This window comes from Ambystoma mexicanum, chromosome 3q, assembly GCF_040938575.1.
Source record: "Ambystoma mexicanum isolate Mex_15411 chromosome 3q, UKY_AmexF1_1, whole genome shotgun sequence".
Taxonomy (NCBI): Eukaryota; Metazoa; Chordata; class Amphibia; order Caudata; family Ambystomatidae; genus Ambystoma; species Ambystoma mexicanum.
The window spans coordinates 1,094,915,469-1,094,923,457 of NC_090926.1; the positions used below are offsets into that span (position 1 = coordinate 1,094,915,469).

Below are 7,989 nucleotides of genomic sequence, written 5' to 3' on the forward strand. Positions count from 1 at the left end.
ATTTTATAGGAAGTTCTAAATAAGCATAACTGTCTACAATTTCCAAAATCTCATTGTTCAACTATCAGGTAAATTTGCAGTTTCTATACTTTCCCCCCACACCACAAGAGGCATAATTTTTGTCTTATTCAAATTAATATTTAGGTTGTTCTTTGCAGAACAGTTATATAGAGCCTTTAAGGAACGTTGTAGGCTTATGGGAGTCCTATCAAAAATGACAGTATTGTCCGCATAAGAGACCCACATTGGACATTTGTTTATTTTGGACTGTTATACTTAGCTGTTTGGGTTGCTACTGAACTACAGTCACACCCCTCTTGGGCGTATTGCCTTCCCTCAGCCCACGTTAACACCATCTTCTTCGTAGATGACTCAGGGTTCAAAATTGGGATTTGATGAGCAGGAGCTAAAAGCAGCTCCCGGATAGGATGCATCAGACGTGAGGCAGGAGCTACCTCTCGGGAACTAGGAGCTTGGAACAGAGTGTGCAGCAAATATAACTATGCACAAGATGCAAACCAATGTTTTGTCCATTATATATTGTCCATCATGCTTTAAATGCCATTTATGTGTTATTTAGTTTCCTTTAAACACTTCCAAATAATAACACATAGTTAGGAGTCAAATGTAGCGCTGAGTTGTTGTTGGTTTCAAGACAAACAGGCTCTTCCAGGCTACAAGCAGGAGTTAAAGAGCTCCCACATCCTGGCAATTTCGTTCCCCAATGTGTGAGGGGCTGAGTTGGCGAGTTACCCTCTACCACTGTTTGTACTCCTGCAGAGTAGAAGTCAACTCGTCACATGCATATATACTCAATCATAAAAAGCCAACAGCTTTGGCTTTTGTGTAGGCATGCGATAGGAGTTTTCCAGCCACTGCCAAAATGGTACTACCTGTCCAAAAGATGGCAAAAAGATTTAGTACCTGAGCATGTTATAGCAGTGTCTAGCCCAATGTCTATACAAGACCAAACTTTTTGGCTTTGTCATTGCTTCTTTTTTAACGGGAATTCAGTGCAAGACACAAATGCAAGGATATTCATATTGCTTACAAATCAAGAGGCTGAAGGCACATTTAAGAAATTTGTATTACACCAGGAGCTAGTTTAGAGCTGTAAATAAGCCATTACTTAAACATTAGGTTTTATTATCTTGCATTTGTATAGCGCCTACTGCCATAGCTCATGGCATCGAAGCGCTTTTGCCTGGTAGGGAGGCATGATAAAACATTCGGGATGTAGGGAGGCGCAAAGCAGAGTAGATAGCTGTAGTGAGGGATGGATAAGGTGCTCAAGAAGGGCGCCAGGGGACCACTCCTATGGTGATAGTGCGCGGTACAAATATCCTTTAACATTAACACGAGAAGGAAAAGGTGGAAGTAATATATAAATAAATATATATTTTGTTTTTTATACGATACAGAATTCTCTGACTAGAGTTAGTACATTGTAACATGTAAATGGTTTTTAAACTGCGTCGGGTAGACACAGAACCGGGAATGCAGCAGAGACTGAACCCTGAGATGCCATTCGGACAATCAGATCGTATCTGTAAAGTCACCCCTACCTAATTAATCTTCCCCTCACTTTCAATATAGGGCCGGTTGCATCACTTTTTAAAGCAAATCAAGTCGTGCCATCTTTAATCAGACCCTTCAGCTTCTAGCGATTTTGCGATCCCGCAAAATGCCACGGAAACAGATGTTTCTGCAAAAAAGCGCAAAAATTGCCGTTTTTGCAAACAAAAAAATACTCAAGGGGCCAGTTTCTCAACTTTTTTTTTTGGGACTCAAATGAAAAGCGCAAGCACATCTCATCACTTGAGCTAAAAATAAAAGAGCAGTCCAATCCACAAAGGACATCTGAATGAATGCTTTGTAGATATGCGCCTGTTCAGATGACCTTTTTCAACCATTTGCACGAATCAGGTGGAGTTTCTGTGAATTTAAAATGTGCAGGAATTGTAGGCCACACTATGCGCCCACTTTAAATACATGCACGAGTGGTGCCACTGCTTTAAAGGGTCTTTACTGACCCTACTGATTCATGCAAAACGTTAAAAAAAAAACATTTTGAAGTGTGACAGCTGCTGTCTCACTTGCATTTCTGTGCCCCAAATGGGATAGAAATGTGTTTTTATGGGTTGCATTTTACAGTGGCAGGACCCTTAGTGGCGGGGAGCCTGTAGACCATTGCCAAGAGAGTGCTGCCAACACAAACGTATTCAACGTGGCTGGCCAGTGCATCATTTGCTGTACAGCTCAGCCCAGTGGAAATGTGCAGGTCACCTTTAAGATTAAGGTGGCCTGCTTATTTCCAAAAATGGGTAATCTAAACACAGCACATACTCTGCTCTATTTTTAGATGCCCCATTTTTTCTAGGTCAAAATCTACAGTTTAATTCAAAAATTGAAAAATTGTCACAATATGTGCGAGAAGGGAGCGAAAGGGTGAGTGATGGGTGAGTTGTGGCATGGTAGGCAAGAAAGCAAAGGGAGATCAGAGGTAGAGCAGTGGGTCAGAGGGGGAAGCGGTGGGCAAGAGAGCAGAGCGGAGGCAGTGGGCCAAAAATCAGAGAGAGAGCAGAGGTAGAGAAATTGGAAGGAACGTGGGATCAGGGGTAGTAGTGGGCCAAAAGCAGAGAGGGATTGGCCGGAAAGGGGTAGCAAGCTGCAGATTGCGAGAAAGGATGAGGGAAGAGTGTGATAGAATGGGAGAAAGGATGAAAGATGCAGAAGTAGCATGCAAGAATGAAGGACTGTATACTGCGGGAGGAATTGGGGAGCATATGGTGTGAGTTGGGAGTGTGATTTGGAGTTTGGTAGGGATTAGAGAGCGCAAATTGTTACTTGGCAGTGTGACAGAGCATGTGAGTATGTGTATGACTGAGCGTGTGGTTCAAAAATACAAGTTGCGATGGGGAATTGGTGAGACGTGTGAGGTGCGTTGGGTGAGAGGTGTGTGGGTGTTTGCGGAATTGGGGAACATAGAAGGGGAACATTTTCAGCATTGCAACTGATAATGATTAATAACGTTAATAATATTAAATAGGCATGCACATTAAACCAAAATATTTAGCCAAACAAACACTGTTCCCAAGCCAGAGACATCTAGGACTCTTCCTATTTGATACAAAAGATACATATATTGACACCCTCGCTCTCTTGTAGCCTTGCACACGGCCTCTTTCCTGCAATGTACCAATCTTGCACCCTTCAGTCAATAAAAATTGCGCGGCAAAAATGCCGTCCTAGATAAAGGTTTGTGCGGCAAAATTTGCCATTTCATGTCGCACAATCCTGGAGGGTCTGTTTAATGTCCCAATGTAGGGCTGGCGAATTTTGGAACATTTGGTGCACAATCCAAAACCTACACTATTCAGCCTGCGGTACTGAATTTTAATGTTGGCACCCATCACTCTCTGGGAGTTTAAGAAAGAAAACATTCCAGGCAATAATGTCAACCAGAGAGCCTGGAACAGTCTGTGTGCCCCAATTAGTTACAATGCGTGACGTTCCAGCCAATTAGGTGGCCAGATTGCTTCAGGCACTCTGTCTAGAAGGCCAAGCAGTCCACCCAATCACAGGCCCGCTTCAACCTCGCTCCCTGTCAGAGGAAACGAGTAGAATTCTTGGAATCCCCCTGACTCCGGTCCACCGCTTAAAACGTGCCCTCCCCATGTCTCTAGTGAGGTTCAATGTTTCCAGGGCAGGAATTAAATATGTTTTTAGAATGTACACTTTCCCGAAAAAATTGTTTGCGCTGCACCAGCAAATCCCACAAATCCACCAGGTTCTTTAAATCGTCTCTTATAGTTTTTAAAAGCATAGATTTAAAGGAAATACTGCCTCGAAACCAGCAGGGTCTCCTTCCTTATTTTAAAACAAAACTCTGTTGGGGAGAACTCCTTAAGGCAAAAACAGGGCACCCGGTAAAGACAACGCCAATGAATGCGCTGAATAGCTGTCCTGTCTTCTGATTCAGTTAAAGAAAAAAAAAGGGACTCAATATAAACAAACCCGTCAAGAAGGGCAAAAAACACAATCGCTTCATCCGCTACTTCACTGATGGTAACCATAGGCACTAGTCTCCCTAACTTCTCTTTTTGTGCTCTGCTCCCTGGTGAGCAGTGCTCAATCTATGCTGGGGCGACGGCAGTATCATCCGGCCTATCCACTGCGCCCCACTTCCCCCTGGCACCCCAGTACATACCTGCCTAGGCTGTCACGGATGCTCCTCGGCTGTGAACTGAAGGGGCTGGCGAGAGGCAAGTCTGCCGTGGGGGAGGGGAAAGGGCTCCTTCATCGACACACAGCGGGAGCACACAAAGGCACGGCAAGCGGCTCGGGGGGCAGAGCGAGGCTCCTCGAGGCGGTCACTGAAGCGCCCACTCAGGGTGCCCGCGGTTGCTGTTGGTCTGCCGATGGCGCCGCGAGCTCCTTTCGGTCGGTGGCCGATGCTTGTTCTGTCTCTGCTGTTGCTGCCCTGGAAGCACCTTCCTTTGTCTTGCACTCTGCAGCCTCCGACTGAAAACTGGAATATTGACTGTTTGGAGCTATGCCTATGCGGCTTCCAGTCATTGGCTGTAAACAGGATCAATAACACCCGCAGAGCAGGAATCGAATGCAGTGGGATGTATCTGTTTCGCACGGACAACCGGAAAATAACACACATTCTGTACAAAGAACACAACGAGGAACAGTTAGTCCAGAGACCTTGCAACTTTCGGTTTCTAATTAATCATAATGTATAATCCATCACTCTACATCCAGCGGGACGAAGAGCATTGGCTTACATTTTTCAACGATCGGGGATGCCCACCCCCTCTTCCTCACAGCATAAGAGGCGCTAACCTCCATCAATCCCCCTGTCACATACCAAATGAGGGCCTGATTCTTAGCGGGGCTAACACCCACTGTGGCCACGCTAACCAGTAATACAACATATACATTGTCCACACATAATGAGATGAGACCATAACCTTTTTCAGATTTTCAAAACATATTTATATTTGTCGGATTGTTAATCAGGGCCATGTAGCCCGCCCACATCGTTATGTGGGCAGACCGCCGTTGCGGTCTTAGTTCCCGGGTAGGGAAGTGACTTTGGGCTAGGGAGGGGGCGGGACAGAAAAAGGGCGGTTGGTATGTTGAAGGGAATAAAGCGGTCGCAAGAATCCCCGGCTCCCGTGTGACTCATTACGCGGTTCGGGGACCCGCGTAAAACCCCACATCTGGCGACGAGGGGTACGCGTACCCACTCGTAGCCCAGGGACCCGCAGGAGAGCGGGTGCTGCGCATCGGCGCAACGCCACAGGAGTACCGCGGAGGTCCGCAGTCGAGCGGCGTGGCGCGTCGGCGCACCTCCCATTACCTGCTGAGAGGCCGCAGTCACGAGCGGCCGCAGCATTCGGAGCCGCGAGGCCGCAGTCACGAGCGGCCGCAGCATTCGGAGCCACGGGGGAGCGGGTGCGGCGGCGCCTGCAAGAGCATACGCGAGCCCGGAGGCAAGTTGCCAGGGTCCCGCCCCCCCCTCCCCCACTTCAACACGCGATCGGCGGGAGGCCCAGAGGTGGGCCCCAAGGCCCAAATCAATAGGTCCAGCACACGCACCAACCAAGCCAGAGCCTGAAAAGAGGCTGCGCATCGCCACACGGCACCACCGTCACGCACCAGCCCGTGAGGGACACAAGGGCAAGCCAGAGCCAGAAAAGAGGCTGCACATTGCCACACGGCGCCACCGTCACAGCGAACATGTCAGGCCCAGCAAGCCCCGTAGCCTCCTCGTCAGATGGATCTGGAGCAGCGAACGATGGCAATCAACAGGCACCGACTTCAGGTACGGCTGCCCACAACCTACCACTACCGGGCCCCTTTGATGTGAGAGACACATCTAACCTAGGACCCAGATGGGTCATATGGCTCAGGGATTTCAAATTCTACACGGGGGCAATAGGGCTGATAGACAACGCGATGCTGAAAAACACCCTCTTCATGACAGTAGGCCCCGCTGTCAGGGACATCGCAGGCGAACTGATGAACGTAGACACCGTCACTTATGCGGAACTACATGGGAAGCTATCAGAATACTTCACGCCCCATACAAACATCGACTATGAGCGCCACGTCTTTCACACTACGCGACAGGAGAAAGGAGAATCCCTCGACAATTTCGTGATGCGCCTACGCATCAAGCTAAAGTACTGTGAGTTCCATAAGTACTCTAATGACGAGGCGTTAAGATCTCAAGTCATAGCAGGCTGCATCTCACAGCCATTCAGGAAACAGCTTCTCCAGAAACAAAGGTCCCTGGAGGAAATCCTTGCACTTGCCAGGATGGAAGCAGCAGTGGAGTCGCAACTCGACAGTCTAGGCAAAGTCACCATTCAACACCCGCCACCGACTGCTGAGACCATCAATAAACTATACACGGCCCCCTCACAGAGTGGGAAAGGAACGGACGCCACGTGCTACAGATGCGGATTCGAGTATCCGCACGCGGGGGACTGCCCTGCAATTGGACAAAAGTGCGCCGCATGTGGCGGAATGGACCACTACAGAGCCGTATGCAAAAATCCACCGGGGCAGGGACCCAGCAGAACGAGACATCAAGAGAGAAGGAGAAGCTCACGACATAGCCCACCAGCAGGCAGAGGTGAGGAAGACCAGCAGGGACCCAGGAGAGAAGAAAAACCACGAAGGAGCGCCTACACCAGAGACGACAGAAGGCCCTCGGACGGATCGAGGCGATCGCAAAGAAGATCGTTTGTCCGGTACATCGAGATGAGATCCCCATCAGGCAGTGAATCCCAGTCATCAGAGGATGATCAACGGAAAAAAGGGTATGTGTGGGCTCTCAACAACGCCACAGCCACCCAGCACAGCCCAACGCTCCAGCTTCAAGTAAACAACACACCGTTAGAATTCCTCATAGACACGGGGGCAACTGTTAATATAATAAGTGAACAGGCGTACAATTCGCTCCCCAGCCCCCCAAAGATCCGAAAGGCGTCAGTGGACATATACCCCTACGGTGCCACGACCCCGCTGCCATGCAAAGGAACCATATCAGCATGGTGCGTGCACAAATCGCACGCCGCAAAAATCACGCTACACATCCTGAAGACGGAAGCCAACAGCGGGTGCATTCTCAGTTTCAAGACTGCCGTTGAGATGGGCTTGGTGCACATCCTGTATCAGTTAATGGCCCATAAATACTTTGCCAGACCGGATGCCATTGAGCAAACATTCCCCAACCTATTCAAAGGCCTGGGAAAACTAAAGCACCGCAAAGTACAGTTGCACATAAACCCGAAGATACCACCCGTAGCCCAGCACTACAGGGGCATTCCGATAAACATACAACACCAGGTCGAAGAGGAGCTGGACAAACTAATTAAACTCAACGTTATTGAACCTGTCTCAGGACCCACTCCATGGGTGTCCCCCATCGTTCCCGTCCCCAAGAAGTCACCGGACGGATCCATACGCCTGTGTGTCGACATGAGGAGGGCCAATGTGGCCATCGAAAGGGAAAGACACCAGGCGCCCAGAATCACGGACATGATACACCTGCTCCACGGGGCCCAGGTCTTCTCGAAACTGGACCTCACCAAAGGCTATCATCAGATAGAGATCGAGCCCGAATCCAGGTACATCACGACATTCGTTACACACCTGGGCTTATTTCAATATAAAAGACTTAGCTTTGGGATATCCTTCGCAGCAGAAATCTTCCAGGAGGAAATACACAGAGTCATCAGGCACGTGCCCAACTGCCTAAATTACTCCGACGACGTCCTCGTATTTGGAAAGACCCAGGAAGAGCACGACACTGCTCTCCACAGAGTGTGCGCTGCACTGCAAGAGGCAGGACTAACGCTCAACAAAACCAAATGCGAGTTCGGGAAAGGCTCCCTACGATTTTTCGGCCACATATTCTCCGACAAAGGGATGCGACCAGACCCGGAGAAAGTGGCAGCACTCAACTCA

The 7,989-nt window shown here is 48.9% G+C and overlaps 1 protein-coding gene across 1 annotated transcript in view; it reads right to left on the reverse strand.

Annotated features, from left to right (window-relative positions):
• Positions 1-4,474, reverse strand: part of LOC138447636 (uncharacterized) — a 153,806-nt gene extending 149,332 nt beyond the window's left edge. The window contains exon 1 of the mRNA XM_069603843.1: positions 4,211-4,474. The gene's annotated coding sequence lies outside the window, so the exon portion shown is untranslated. The remainder of the gene's footprint in view (positions 1-4,210) is intronic.
• Between the last annotated feature and the right edge of the window lie 3,515 nt (positions 4,475-7,989).